At 45.8% G+C, this 15,000-nt stretch overlaps 1 protein-coding gene across 3 annotated transcripts in view; it reads right to left on the reverse strand.

Annotated features, from left to right (window-relative positions):
* The window catches only part of LOC126571794 (developmental protein eyes absent), a 31,214-nt gene extending 23,685 nt beyond the window's left edge, over nucleotides 1-7,529 (reverse strand). For 2 of the 3 annotated variants that reach the window (XM_050230604.1, XM_050230602.1), the window contains exons 1-2: nucleotides 7,160-7,529; nucleotides 1-492 (exon numbers count right to left, since the gene is read on the reverse strand). The exon at nucleotides 1-492 is cut by the window's left edge and continues 147 nt beyond it. The gene's annotated coding sequence lies outside the window, so the exon portion shown is untranslated. Of the gene's footprint in view, nucleotides 493-6,935; nucleotides 7,078-7,159 lie in introns of those variants that run through there. The other variant, XM_050230603.1, reaches the window with a different exon arrangement.
* Nucleotides 7,530-15,000: the final 7,471 nt, after the last annotated feature.

Consider the following 15,000-nt stretch of genomic DNA (forward strand, 5'->3'; position numbering starts at 1 on the left):
TCACTAGCAGGTCGCACTAAACACTCACTGTTGCACATGCACTTGGTTGCACCGCGCCTCCTGTGAGTAGTGAGCTCGATCGTCTCGATGTTGTTTTGATCGTCGACGACGACGTCGTCGTCGGTGTTTAGTATTGCGGACAGTAACTGCACCGGCGGCCGTGGTGACGGCTCATTGGTTGCACTTCAAACGGCATTCCGTTCGTCGACATCAATCCAGCAAACGAACGGACGCACGGACGCACGCACGCACGGACGCACGCACATGCACACACTACTAGGCGGTCGATCGGTACACGTTGATGATGATGACGATCGCGAACAGATGAAGTCAATTACCCGTAGTAAACGTGCTGCTGCTGCTGCTGCTGCTGAGCCGGTTGCCAGCGTAGTAGTCGTAGTAGTGCACTGACTGGACTTGGGGTTCAGGTGCACCACTTGCATGGAGTGACGTTCGATCGTGGTTAGCGGGCGGTTGATGGCATCGTTTTGGCTAGAAAGAAGCGATTGAAGCGGGTATCCCAATTATGAGCAAGGTTATTCCTCAACAGAAAACACTTTCATCTTCCTCTTTCAGTCTTTCCCTTCCGTGCCTGTGGCTCTGGGCCGGGCACGACGACACGACGATCGAGACCCCCCGTCAGCAGCACATCCCGAGGATCCCGAGGCTCACAGCCCACAGAGGAGAGTTATCAAATATCATTTGATTACGATTCGATCTCGCGCGACGCTCGGAGGCTCGCGAGCGCGACGATGAGTTCATGCTTCGCGAATGGGCTTTAATGTTTTGCATTTATATTTTCGTGAGTCTGCGATCGTGTGTCGCTGTCGCCCTGTTCCCCTTCCCGCCCGCAGGAGGAGGAGGAGGAAAAGGAGGACAAGTCGGAAGGTGCTGACGATATATCATTCGCAATTTATGATCACGATGAAGAGAGTTCTCACCGTTCTCACCAGGCTCACCGTGTGGCGTGTGGTGTGTGCCGGGAGCGCGTGTGTGCGACCACCAGACGATCGCGTACTCGCACAGGAAGCTGGACCGCCCTCAAAGTTTGTGGACAGTGAGGGAGACCTCCGTTGTAGCGGAAGCGCATACGAGCGCATCTTACGCCGATGGTGGTCCCCTAAGTGGCCCTCACCCTCGCGAACAGTACTTCCGGGGCCAGCAAACTGACCCGTGGCGTGGCGGTTGCACATATGATCGACTGTGTTCGACACCAACAAACCAAACGATCGAACGGGACTTTCACCGCAGTGACAATCACGCTGGGTTCTCAGAAAGCGGTACGGTGTGTCCTCGAGCACATACGCTCGCCACGAGACAGCAATCCATCAAATTGGTTAAAACAAATTATTCCGAAATCTCCACCAACCACCCCCAGTAACCCCCACGGGGCCCACCTTGGCCACCGATCGTGGACTAATGTTACAAGTCGGATCAATTCATCAATATCAATTCGATATGGAAGTGGAGCACCAACAACAACAACGACGGCGAAGTGATGAAGGAAGAGGAGGAGGAGGAGGAGTAAAACATTCAGACCAATCTGTCGTCGTCATTGTCGATGACATTATCGATCCATTGTCACCCGTGTCACCGGAGCGAAGAGCGTGGCTTTGGCTTTAGACGGAATGGAAGGACGAATTGCGGTGTCCGAGACAGTTGACAAGATGACCTACCGAGCAGTGTCCACGTCCGCGTCCGCGCCTTGCGTGCCTTCCGCCTTCAGATAGACCTTCGACCAGACGATCATCCATGACCATGTTGTCGGTTCTGGGTTGGCTTTTCTTCGAATTCGAAGCCAGGCCACCCTGCTTCGAGGGTACCGATCGACCCAGACCCGGACCGGCCGGTTTAAGCTCGATTTACGTTCCCTTTCCAGCCCAGACGACGACGACGGACCGTCTGGCTCTATCCACTATATCCTAAGGTCTCTCTTTCTCTAAACACACCAATCCCGTCGCTCGAATCTCGGCTTTACGGTCTTCTTGTTCGGTTCTTTCCTTCCCGCGTACACCAAGCGTCCCCTGGTGGTGACGCTCCGACGGACGGATCGCGATGCTGGACAAATTGAAACCTGTTGATGAAAATTATCATCAAATAATTGATTTCCAGTTGATTAACATCAACGGGAGGAGGAGAAGGAGAAAAATCAAACAAATGAAAAATGGGCAAGGCTCCGGCTGGAAGCGACCGAGAGCGACACCTTCTCTTGCCCCGTTCCATTGGAATCTCCTTCCTCGTGGCCTGCCGGTCGTTGTGGTTGCTGCTGCTGCTGCGGAAGGTGTGGAGCAAATTAATATGCATCCATACATCAGCCGTGTGACAATGTGGCCCCGGTCCCGAAGTTCCCGAAGCCAGCCCCCGCGAGGCATCTCGCAAAACGCGACGCGATGGGACGCGATCGATCGCGATCACCAGCATCATTCGTCATCGAAGGATGACACCCGTCCGTCCGTCCGTCCGTCCGTCCCGTGTTTTGGGTGGGGGTGGGAATAGAAGACAAAGACGCGGGGGGGGGGGGACTCCTGTTGAAATAATAAATTTGCCCGCTGACAGATTTTGATACGACGATCTTCGACTTCGACCGGAGTGAGGATGTAGCGAGCGTACAATGCATTGTGTACAGTCCGTTCCGTGTTCGGTACAATGTTACAATGGTAGTGTTGGTTGCAGACAAGGGATTTACACTGACAAGGGGACACGCATAAAGGAGGAATTTACAGATCTGTTCGGTGCGATACTGGAAAGTCCGGAAAGAGAGGTATCATCATCATCGCGGATCATTAACGAGTGAGATATGGACAATGGGGAGGCAGGAACCGCCGCCACTCCACTCCGCTATGCTCTAGTTTGGGTGTTGGAGATTTATTCTAGGTGTGAGCTTTAATTTCATTGTTAATCTAATATCATTCGGCATAAGAACTTCTGTGAAAGTTATGAATTTACCATTGAGTCATGCACCAGTAGAATTATAGAGATTCGTGCAACTATCGAAATTGATCATTCCATTGCATGTATTTTGAGGAAAACTGTGATCTCAAAGCTCATATTTGTAGTTGCAAATACTATTTCAATGCTATCAAGTAATTGCAATGAGCCATTCGACGAAAATATGGTTTTAAGGGGGGACTTCGGTATTTAATTTTTATTTGTGACACATGTTTTTAACATTTTTCCCTGAAAGCTGATCCTTTCAAGAGTATTGTGTAAAAGTTTTTGATCAATCAAAGAAAAACTGACAAAGATACAGATTTTTGAAAATCCGCGTTTCATACAAGGCTCCATGCAGCTCGCTACTTTGAAGAGCGTTTCCCAAAACCAACGTTTTCAAAGTCGGTGTCCATCGTACCGTAAAAACTACTGGGCCGATCGTTTTGAAATTACACATAATCTGCATAAATTTTTTACAGATAATCTGCACACTTTTTGCCAGGTAACCCTGTCGAGAGATTATTAAAATTGTTTATACTTTTCTTAAAACAATTCTGTAAAGCTCGTTTTTTTTGGCAGAATCGAAATCTGCCACCTTCAAAAATCTGCCAAAAATCTGCATAAAAATCAACAAAAACTCTCCGGGGTTACCTAGATAAACTTATAACCTTTCTAACGAATATCGATTTGTATGTTTCAAATGATCCGTCATGTCGCTAGGATGGACACCGAAAAAAGTATCTTTTCGTCGACACGCCTACCAAAATTTGATGCCATGGAATAGTTTGTACATGAATGTTGCTCAAAACTATATCAAATATCCTTCAAAAGTTGTAGATTAATATGCCATTTATTTGCATAAATAAAGTTGAATAGTTACGTCACAAAAATCGTCAAAAAAGGGCCATTTTTTTGGCCCGAAACTACCGAAGTCTCCCCTTAATGAGAGCCAACAAACTTTCTTGGAGTATTTGGTACAAGAGTCTTCTTCTTCAGGAAACCAAAACCGCTCGACGATTGTAGCGTCGGATGAATAAAACTAAAGGAATTAGATTTTCCAAAACCTTAAAGAAATATTCAAAAATTGATTTTTTTCAATTAATTTAATTCTCCAAATAGCGGAGAGTAGTATAGCGAATAATAAAATCCCAGATAGAATGAAAAATCTAAACGTATCTCTTCCAATGCAGTTTTTGATAATATGCAGTTTTATGCAGTTTATGATAATTAGTTTATCATTTATGTACCTTCGCCTTAACTAAGTAATCTCACTTTTTTCATATTTTCATCACTGAAAAGGCACGTTTTATGGTCTCTTGGTGTGACAATATTTTATCTTAAACTTCTTTAATTGGGTTTTGTAGATCAGTAGAATAAATAAATAAACATAGAATCACAAAGCTTTAATGAATCTAATACCTTTTGTCAGAAGCATAAAGAATCTTCAAGAGCAGAACGTGCAATGTTTACTCTTTCCTTAGATATTCAAATGATCTCCATGAACCATCGCACCTTCAAAGAGTATTACCAGACTGGAATCTTGACATCGAGTGGCTGCCTGAAGTAGTGCACTTCTCTCCAATTATAGCATCACCACGGAACACCAAAAAATGAATGAAGTAAAGATGCGCTTGAGCATTGATTTAGATTTGACGCCCTCCCCACCGTTTGATGGGCTCTTTTGGCAAATTAGTTGTCCTGTGTAATGAAAATGATTGACATTCCAAACCAACTAACGCACCCATCTTGATTGACGAGCCGACGGGCCCGTTGTTGTCGTCAATGGCACCGGCGGCAAATCATTCCCGTTCCCCGGCAATCAATGCGCATCGGAACCGGAACTTTGATCACTAGGAGCGATGAAATGACATGTCACACACGCGGGCGCTAGTACACACTCTGTTGACACTTATGCTCGTTGTCGTGCTCGTTTTTTTTTCGCACCAGCCACCAAGTCCGCCGCGCCTGTGCGTGCGTGCACTCCAATTACAGGGCCTCCCTGGACAGGCTTTGAAATGTGAACCGTGAAATTTCACCAACAACGGTTTCAAGTTCTGGCCCGGTTTCAGGCCGGTCCACGCCGGTGGGCATGAAGCAAAACATAGCCAGAAGCATAGGATGAGCGCTTAGCGGTGGATTGCTATTGCCGCTTTGCATGCTACTGCCTGTCTGCGACGCCTGGAATGTGTTCGTGTTCTCTACCTTTAAATACCAGTTCATTTTCGAGATCAAATCATTCGACATTTTCGGTGCCGCACTCCGAAGCGAGGGTCTAGGATCATCCATACTCGGCCCGAACCCCCGGTCCGGTCCCCTGAAACCGCTTCAAAAAAGGGATTTAAAGGATTAGACCTGCAGGTAGAAGACAACGCCCGGGCGCGAGCCCTCCGGGGGGACCAGAAGAATCAAGGGCAGTGATTCATAAAATCAGATTTATGCTCGTAGCATTTGTGTAACCATCTTGCTTCTTGGATTATACGAGCAGGAGCTGCACACTGCGGCACAATGTTGGTAAACAGCAGGTTTACCGGGAGCAGCTTACTGTGAGCCGTCTGAACTGACCGCGGTCGTGCCTCGAGCGATCGAGATCAGTTCGATGTGGATTGAGTGCACCAGTACAGCTCACCGTCGCCATTGCCTTCGCCGTCGGTTAATGATTCTGAGGTGAGGCGCCATGATCTCTGCAAGACCATGGTACCTGCGCAAATTGCGTTTAGGAAAATTGGAAAAAGGCTTCTTCCCGCAAAAGGAATACTATTGAGGGAGCGATCGAGCAGGAGGGCTATTTGTGTTGCTTTCATTGATCGTTCTGTCGTCACACATCATTTCCTTTACACGAGAGGAGTACTGCGTGGATTAGTCTGGTGGTTTGTCCTCGTTTTAACGGGAAGGCCAGAATCCCATCTGCACCACATTGGACACTCGGCAGTTTACTTGGGGCGTACAGTGCGTAAAGGGGCGTACATGGTCCAAGCTCCGAGTATCGATAAAACTTGTACGCTTCTACGAACTTGTTGCATGTTTGTCTTCTGCTTTGTGGTTTTTGCATTAGTTGAGTTCACGAAATTTTTGTAAAACTGTTTATGCAATCATTAGACCAGTCTTCGCGATAATTACATGAACTGATAATTAATTTTCGCTTTGCCTTTTTTTTTTGTCGTTGATTTGATTGTATAACTTTTCTGGTTTTGTGTGTAGCTGAAGCACGTATCAAGTTAAACATCACTCAAATGCCAGTCAAAACGCAATGCGCGGGGTGTGGAAGTGTGTCGCTCGAGGTCACCGATTGTGCGTCCGGTCCCGCGAATTGAGTTTATTTCTTATTTGACAATCACCTATCGGTGACAACAACACCCGTCTGGAACAGGCTGATGCGAGCTGATAGTTAAACAAGACCTAAAAAGTGCTAAAAGCAGCCATCAACAAACGACAAATGTTTTTTTTTTTGGGACGGCTGGTGGGTGTAGGTGGTCAAAACCGAGTCACCGAGACACGTTTTGCATAACATAACCCACTTCAAACGGCACGGCACCAGTTGGTGGACTTTACACGATCACGTCAAATCGTTTAGGTGGTTACGTGATTGTCGCGCGAGTGTCAGCGTGCAAATGATAAGCCACGATGGAAGAATGTCGTGCCACCATGCACATCAACAGGTGCATCCACGTGTCGGCCCCCTGGGGGAAACACTGCACCTGCAGCTAAGAGAAGCCTTTTTGTAGCTGCATCGCGCATTTATGGTGGGCCACCGTTTGGTCGCGGTTTCGCGATCTCCACGACCTCTCACACGACACAACACACGGGCCGCCACCGCCGCCGGATCAATCAAGGCGAAGCGTTGTTACTGGCGGCTTACTGGCAAGTGGTTTCTCAATCGTTCACAACCGTCTATTACGCCTAACAAGATAACCAGATAGAGGTAGTTACTCGAACGGAAAACTAATGCTCAGCGCACCCTTTGACGCTTTGACAATTACAAGCAACGATTAGAGTGGGGCAAAGACCTTTTTGTAGGGAAACTGTTGTTCCTTGTTACGTGCTGCCTGTTGTTACAGCGACTGCTACTGATTTGCTGTTTTGTGCAAGGAGTTGCCTCTCTGAACTGTTTCTCGCTTGGACAGTAGTGACCACGAGCTGCTGCACATAATTTCACTCAATCAAGGATCATAGATCTGCATAGTACACATAGACCACGTGGATCATAAGCATAAATCAAATAGACATTCACCTTCTAGAGCTTGCTTCGATCACTATCCCGAGTTCACTCAATGGCTTGGCCTTCCGTTTTGCACTTTTGTATCACGTTTTTGCCATTGGCTCCTTTGTTTCACTATTATCTTTTTTTTCGCAATCACACAAATATACACACTCTATCTTTCCTCCTTCTTTGTAGAACTGATCAGTTTGCACAATAAGTTAAGTGTGCGCACACCGAGAGAAAGGCAGTCAGAAGTGCAGCAGCAGTAGTTGAGCAAATGCCGGCTGTTTCACGTTCTTCACGGGCACTATACGCAACACTACGACCAAACGACCGTCACCGACACAGCACGCACCGTCACCGGGGTCGATCTCTCGAGTCGTCTCGATCTCTTTTCAAACTGCGCGATGATGATGACGATGACGGTGACAACGGCGTGCGGGCATCCCCTCGAGGCGCGTTCGTGCCCCGGTCGTTCGTCGTCGTCGTTCGGGTTCGGTTTTGGTTGTTCGGCTTTTTATGCTCAACGCGGTTGGCGGTTATGTTCAACCCCTCTACTGCCTTCTACTGTTGCTGATGTTGCTCACTTTGGTGCTTTTTGTGCTGCGAACGCTCGTTTTGCGTTCATGCTGCGTGCTGTGAGTGAGGATCGGTTGGTTGGATTTCCCTTTATTTCCCCCCCCCCCCCCCCCCGGCCAATATGAAAGGTTGTCCACGGCACGGGTGTACATAGCCTGGCTTTTGTGCGGCAACGTGCGGAACCACCGGGGACTGCCAAGTGGTGTGTGGAAAGGAGACGAGCATGGAAAAGCGCAATCGCACTTGCAAGGGGAAGGGACACATCAATGAGCAGATGAGCATTCAATGTCCACCGTAAAAAAACCTTTTTTTTTTTTTTTTTTTCGAGAAAATGAGATAAAATATCGTCGATTCTTAGTGGGATGCAACTCGTCCTTTGTTGAATGACGACCATTGTTTATCGCTGCAAATGCACCGACTTCCGATCGTCACGTTCCAGAATGCAGAATGCAAGGAATGGGGACGCATAATGGACGACGACGACGACGACGACGGTCTGTCTCGGACGACTCTTTACAACTTAATTCGTTCGATCTCGTTCGAGCTGCTGCTTTCTTCAATCAAAACAAATGCGGCCGAGACATAGTTGCCGGCGCAGAAATTTGCGATCACGATCCTCGTCGGCCAACTGTTGCACTTCCTCACTCCCACGGTTCCCGCGTCAATATGTAAACATCACGCGCCATGCTCGATCACGTACACTCCCTTGGGTTGTACTTCCACTGCCATTGAGTAAAATCATTATCGACGAACGAGCGAGCGTCTGTCGGAAGCATAAATCGGGAATCCGCTGCCTCCGTTCCCGTGGCCATTATGTTGCACTCGCACTGTTTGAATGTTTTGATTATACACGTTGGCCTCTTCGTTTCTTCGCGGAATGATGGATGCAAAAATGCACTCAACTCGACAACAACAAGCGAACGAGCGAGCTACTGGAACTGCGAAAAATAAACAAACAATCTCGGTCTGGGTCCGCGGTGATCTGCGTCCTGGCACCCGGTTCTTGGCGAAGAAGTGCAAACAAACGAGATCAAATCAAACGGGAATCTGTGAACGGACGTTGTTCCTGGGAAATCCGTGCCAAAGCGCATTCATAACATCGGCTTTTCCAGGAAAATTTCCCACACACTGCAACGCATTCGTCGTCGGGGAAGTGCAATAATTGACTTGTGAGCAACTATGCTACTATGATTAATGTGAAATTTTGTGCGTTTTTCTGCATCGTGCGTCTGAATTTTCCTCGGTTTTCCTCGGTTCGGGAAAAGCAGTGCGAGTGAACGAGTGGGAAGAATGGTGTCGGAACGAGAGAACCGGCTTGGCCAATCACAGGTCGACCGCTAGACCCGCCCATCGCAATTTTGTACATCTCACTGACACAAACATACCGCTTCTCGGAAAAAAAGAATCATCAAACCAAGAGATAAATTGAATTTTTACCTAGTACCAATCACCCATCGATTGTTATTCCGAAATTTAAAGACGTAATTCGTTAAAAAGTTATACTATGCTTGTTAAAATAAAAATAAGCGTGGGCATAGAAATCAACTCGAGAGTTAGCACCTGCTCGGTCTTTTCGGATGGCTTGAGAAGACTAAATACGCAAGTAATCGTCATTAATTTGCGTTGTTTTTACACTATTTTCTACTTAATTTAAAGCCGGTAAGCTAAGAAGCAATTTATGTTATTGAGTAAATGTTTTATCACATTTTCATGCTTATTGTACCTTGTTTGTTTTAACGAGAGCCTTATTCTTTGTATGAAGATTTAATTAATTGATTGTGTCGATGACACAAAGTTGGCAAATGTTCATGAGCAGTCTCAAGTGTCAGAGACAGTAGTTTCATTGTTTCGTATTTTTATCTTTTAATGTTTCGCAATTAGCTTGATTTATATAGTTATTCCCTCCAAATTACTTCACTTGCATATTGTTTTTAATGGAGTGGCTCACGTGTATTGATAATCTAAGGACCTCCTCATGAAAACGATGCGATCCATAATCCACAATAACATGAAAGTTTGAGCCATGTTGACCGAGTTTGTCACAAAATCTTTACACGATTGCAATGCCATGTTCTTATTATATGCTCCTTATGATCATATATCAGTGTACGATAGCTCCACAATTTATTTCTTATTTTTTATACCTTGCTTTTCAATGCATTTGTAGCCAAAAGCGATCATCATCATCATCATCATCTTATAAAAAGTGCCTAAAGCGCTGTTAGTATTATAAACAAGTATAGTACGTTTAAGCCAAATAAAAGAGATTTTTCGCAATTAGCAATCAAAGCGGAATATCCTCTGTTAGCAAAAGATCACGCGTAGCAATTTTCAATGTGACTTAGGTCAAAATTAAAGACTCTCAGTCAACCAGGAAGATGTAGATCATCCGATGAGTACAGAGTTGTTGAACGAAATTTTCTCTTTTTATTTCTCCACTTTTAGCTGCAATCACGAAGGTTCCGGCGCGATTTATCGTGTCTGTTTATGCACCAGGCGAAGCAACTTCATCTCTCTTTCGGCCATCAAATCATGTGCTTGTTCGAAAGAGGTGTTGAATTCTTCAAGCATTCTATGATAACTCTCCAGCAGTAGAGCAGGTTAGTGACATTATTTCTATTATTTTCATTCTACGAAGTGCTTCCGTCGAGTAAATCAAAAAGATATCTAATCGACGAATGCATCGCACTGATTTAAGTCTGACTTTAGCAATCCGATTTGCTCGTATTTTATCACATTATGATCTCAAACACGTGGCATACACTTGATTCCACGTTATAAAACAACAATCTTCATCTTAATCACATTGCATCGCAAGCATAACAGCGCCATGCACCCGAAAAAAACAAACACACCACGATGCACCGACTTTGCGTTGAGCAGCGCCTCTTTATCATCAATCACAAACGAGCGCAGACGGACGTTAATGTGTCACTTTTCAAAACCGATTACCTTCTCCAAACACACACCGATTATGCACCACACGTTTCAGCTGATTCCAATAAACGCGAGCGATCTGTACGAGCGCAGCCGCTCCGTCAAGAAGCAGTTTCTGCCACTATCGCTCACTGGTTACGGACGATTTTGGATGGCGCACGAAAGCGAGGAGCGTTCAGGATCAAAGACGAAATGTGCGCACATACTATGACGTCGGCACATCAAAAAAGGGGCCCCCATCAAAACCGTACGCTGTGCTGGGTTAGAAAGCCAAGGAGTAGAGATGGAAAGAGGAGGAGAGGCAAAAGAATAACAGAAGCACATGTACTTATGCTACGGAGGCTTTCCATCTTAAGCCTGGTTAAGTTTTACGATCGCGTTAAACGCTTCGCGCAACGAAGATCTCTTATTAGGACCCCGGGAGTTTTTTTCTAAAACATTTGTCTCGAGTTTGTGTGCCTCAAACTGGTCGATTTACTTACTTTAGACTTATAAGTGCTATTGGATAGACGTTTTTTAGTATCAAATTAAAGTGAAATGCTGCATGTTGGTAGAACATTCCTTTCAAAGCAATTTACTAAAATGTCAACAATTTAGTGGTCAAATTATTTGCACAAAATTTTCTCCAAAAAAAGAGAAAGGGATGGTTGGCACCTTATGCTGCAACTCCATGCTGATCGACCAAGGGTGGATCTACGGAATGGTAAAAGGGTGGTGTAGGTAAAAGGCGAAGAAGATGAAGCTCCGAGAGCAGTCGTTTGAAAATTATCAACTGTCAAAAGTGACAGACGAGAGTAAGATACATGGAACAGCGTTTGCTTCATAATTATGACATACTGGCTGGCTCCCGGTCTGACCTTCGCTTCCACCGAATCCAAACCTGCCGCGTCAGCCCTACATCGCACAATCACAGCATGCAGACGACAGCCAGCCAGAACTTCGGAGCTCACGCCACACGGCTCGGTCTCGGTCGCTCTCGGAAGTAACGGACTGCGCGCTGCTTGAGGTGCTGCGAAGCGGTTCTTCCCTTCTCGTCGTCGTGCATGATACGGTGGGTACGGTGCGCCAGGCCAGGCTTTGAAATGCTGCAAACAGTAGCTGATGGAAGTGACTGGCGACTGCCAGTAGTCAGCACGAACGCACGTAACGCTACTGCCGCTGCTGCTTCTGCTGCTGGACGCCCTCCGGAGCGCACTTCGATCCCGATCACAGGCAGGATACGATCAGATCGCTCACCGTATGATATGCTGTAGCACGCACGCAGACAGCACAAGACATGCAGGACGGCTCGTCGGTTCTTCGGAATCGTGGACTGAATGAATATGTTGTGCGTGTTGAGTTGAGACTTCTTTTCATTTGGACTGTCCTCGCAGTTTCTTCTTCGTCTTCGACCTGATGTATTAAGAAAGGAAGTAGTTCTCGCGATCAGGCACATACTTTCATTATTCGTGGCTTTTGGAACAATGTATAAAATAAAAACCAACCTCAAACCTATTGAATGCATAATCAAATCAGACAATTTGACAATTTGTGAATATTCCTAGCATTTTCTTCGATTGTTTAGCGGACCCGTTGGAATTGGACATGATACCTGAATGAATGGATAGCTGGACGGTAACACTACACGACCGGGACCGGGGAACAAAATCAATCAACCAAAAAAAAAAGAGAGCACCCGCTCCCCGCTCACTGGCACTGGGTTGCGGTTCCGGGGCTATCCTGGCCACAGAACATAAATAATAATTGTTTTCCCGTGAAAACCTCGAAACATCGACGCGAACGTCGATCCGTTGCGTTCCAAAGCGGACGAACAATACTCGGCCCCGGATGATGCTCGAGACCGCAGCCGGGGTTCGATAGTGAAAATGGATATTTTATTTCCAATACGATTTCGACCGCATCAACCATCAAGCGGACACTTCCAGCTTGCAGGAGCGGCAGGGTTTGAGGTGGTCCAGCACAAAAAAAAACTAGACCAAAAACCGTTCATGCGAATGATGAGCAGCAGTTGGAGAGCAGCGAAAAGTTGGAACCAAAAACTGGCCAACCGAAAAAGGAGCAACCAACAAAGCAGGGCGCATATGGCAGGCACCTAGGCAGGAATCGGGCTGCGGTTACCGAAAGGGCACTCGGCACGACGGGGCACAAATCCGCCCGGTAAACGGTAGCCCGTCGCAGTCGCAGTAACTGGATCGGTCTCTAATCAATACTAGCAATCATGTTCATCCTTTTGGCTGTTTGGCGTCCATCCGAACGGCATGTCCGTCTGTGGCAAGCCAGCCGGTATAAGGCTCCCGGTGAAATTGTCTGCCGATAGTCTTGTTTCGGGTTGGTCCGTTTGTTGCTCACTCGTCGATACTTATTGTCGGCGATCCGTTAAAACTGAACCACGGTCTATGTCTAAGTTTGACTGAATGAAATGGCCCTCTCTTTACGCCGGCAAGAAGTAGCTTTAATCAATAAAACCGAAAAAAAGCCGGGAAAAAATGTATCAAATAACCAATTTCATTAATGGCTCTGAACTTCGGGGTGAAAAGGTTGCGATAATTGTTGGGTCAATCGCAACAAACCCTTGCTTTTTTCGATCAGAATACGACCATTCGGTATCGAATCGATATCGAATCCAAGTAAAAAAATATATTTTGGTCCGACCCTACACATTTTTTTTTCGAATAAACTATTCCATCGCTAATTATAAATTGCTTTTCCCGTGAGCAAGGCGCTCTGAAAGTCTTAAGACGGGATTCGGAAAGGAAAAGGGTGCAATTTTTTTTTCGCACCGGATTTCAAATTTATGTTCGAAAGGTCACAGGAAAGTGTCATAAGAAGGGTCTTCCTAACACTTTTTTTTGAAAATTTTCGCAGGCTTACGTCATCCGTACTTTAATCAATGGTCGAAGAAATCGTGAAGAGGTCAGAGGTCAAATGAAACAAAAAACGTCTTGAAGGGGCTTTAATGAGGAATTGTTTGTCGATAAAAGAGGTGAAAAGGGAACCGTTAAATCATAACATGCAACGTGGGATTGGGGTTTTCATTTCGGAGGACCAGACGGATATTCTGTGTTAAAATTTTTGGTTGACGAATTCGTGAACTATATTTTTTCAAATTATTTCGCAAACAACCTTGGAAAAACATTTAAAAAAATCAGGTTCCCTATCGTCAGTATAGGATGATTTGTTGATTCAAAAATTGATGGTTTTTGAATATATTACGCATTTGTGCAAAATTGGTTTGGAAAGAATGTTCAAAAATTAATTGCTAAGTTTTTAACCAACTGAATTTTAAACCATAAATCTGCTCCGAGATATGCACAAATTGTTAAAAAATCAATTTTTTGGAAAAAAATCTTTTCACTCCCCTCGTCAAATGATTCATTCTCCCCCTCTTTTATGCACGGCGGAATAATTCTCTCCCTGGGTACGACGGGAACACCTCGAAGATTTTCTTCTTTTCGCTAAAAAATGGTCTCTCGTAAAAGGGTTATGAATAAACGTTTGTCCATTATTTAATCAATTTTTTTTCAAAATTTGTTCTATTCTTCGGTGGAAACATTCTTACGCGGTGGTCGAATAACGATGGATAACATGTTCAAGCGATGGAAGAGATTTCCTGTATTTGCTGAACCTCGCGCGAACAATTCGTGAGTAAATGACTAACCCTTTAATCAAATCCCAAACGAATGCTTTTATGAACCGTTGGCGAGCGAGAAAGGTTTTCAATTTGCACCGATCTTCCTCTATTCCAACGGCGCGATCAATTGCGCAGTCGCTAAGAAATAATGCCCTTTCCTTGATAGTTACAAGATTCTTTTCAATTAAATCGAACCCCGCTGACAAGAGGGTGAGCCAAAAAAACATATGCTCTCAGCAGCATCCCGAGGCCATAAGCTGATAAGGAGTGAAAGGTTGAGAGCGGTGTTATTGCACTTCAGAGCAAATTCACACAAAAACAACACACGGGACGTGCCACCCTTCGCTGTTTCCTCTCGAGCGGCATTTTGAAATTAACATCATCCGACAAGTAAACTGAAGTTAAGTTGTTATAGCAACACCCCCTTAAATCAAGCTGGCAGCCACTGCTACTGGTGCCGGTGCTGGTGGTTGGCATCGTAACGAAATTATGCGCCGCACTGACAACACATCACGTGCTCGGGCTCATGCTTGATGCTGCTGCTGCTGCTGCTGCTGCTGGTTGGCAGCGATTTTCCCGAACCCCACGCGTGCGGTGCGCGAATTTTCCCTCCGCAATTTCCTCCCATTACCAGTCGCTACATGCTGCCTTTGTAGAAAGTGCCAACATACCAACTTCTACGGGGCCCCTGCATGGATCCCGAACATGAAAAGGACAAAAAAAA

The sequence above is a fragment of the Anopheles aquasalis genome, chromosome 2, assembly GCF_943734665.1.
Source record: "Anopheles aquasalis chromosome 2, idAnoAquaMG_Q_19, whole genome shotgun sequence".
Lineage (NCBI taxonomy): Eukaryota > Metazoa > Arthropoda > Insecta > Diptera > Culicidae > Anopheles > Anopheles aquasalis.